The sequence below is a fragment of the Octodon degus genome, unplaced genomic scaffold (genome assembly GCF_000260255.1).
Source record: "Octodon degus isolate 3935 unplaced genomic scaffold, OctDeg1.0 scaffold00316, whole genome shotgun sequence".
NCBI lineage: Eukaryota > Metazoa > Chordata > Mammalia > Rodentia > Octodontidae > Octodon > Octodon degus.
This window is the reverse complement of record NW_004524892.1, coordinates 163,283-164,503: the sequence shown is the minus strand read 5'-3', so window position 1 is coordinate 164,503 and position 1,221 is coordinate 163,283.

The window sequence follows — 1,221 nt, the reverse complement described above, 5'->3', positions numbered from 1 at the left end:
GAAATGTGGTATTATAAGTTGAACTAAATTCAGAAATTTTAAATTTAATTAAAAAAAGTATAGGTAAAAAAGAAGTTAAACTGTCATTATTTGTAGATGACATGATATTCTAGTTGGAAGACCCATAAAGCTCAACAAGAATCTACTAGACTTAGTACACAACTTAAGTAGCATAGCACGATACAAAGTCAATACACAAAATTCAATTACATTCCTCTACACAGATAACAAACACACTGATGGGGAAATTAAAGAAGCCAATCATTTTTCAATGGCATTATGGAAAATGAAATACTTAGGAATTAATCTAGGAAAGAAGTAAAAGATGTATTCAATAAAAATTACAGTACTGTGCAAAAGAGATCACAGTGGATTACAGAGAATGGAATGGTATATCCTGCACCTGGATAGGAAGAACAAACACAGTGAAGAGGTCCTTAGTTCCAAAGTTTTATACAGATTCAATGCAATCTCTATCAAAGTACTACCAACATACGTCACAAACCTAGAAAATTCATTCCTGAAATTTACATGGAAGAAGATAAAACCTACACTCGCAAAGGCAATCATGGACAACAAAGTCAGGTGAGGAGGCATTGCAATTCCTGACTTGAAATTATACTACAAAGCTACTGTGATAAAATCAGCATGATATTCACAAACAAAAATAGAACTGAGGATCACTGGAATACATTAGAAGATGCAGATGCAACTACAAACACACTCAGCCACCTTATTTCAAAGAAGGTGATAAACATGCTCACTGGAATAAAGATAGACTCTTTATCATGTGGTGCCTGAAAAACTGGCTCTCTCCATGCTGAAACCTAAAATTTCACCGAGGTTTATCACCATGAACTAAGTTAAAGTCAGAATGGATTAAAGATCTAAACATTAAAACACTAAACATAGAAACACTAAATCTCCTGGAAGAGAAAGTAGGAGGAACTCTTGAAGACATAGGGGTAGGCAAAGAGTTCATGAACAAAAATCAAACTGCAATGGAATTACTTGAAAGAACTAACAACTGGGACCTCCTTTTATTGAGAAGTTTTCGCATGTCAAAAGGAAATACCGGGGCTGGTGAGATGGCTCAGTGGTCTAAAGCACCCACTTAGAACAAGCTAAGCTAAGCAAAGCACAGGGCCCACGGTTCAATCCCCAGCACCACATGCCAGCCAGCCTCGCCCCCTGGTGGGCTGAGCTGGCCACACACACACA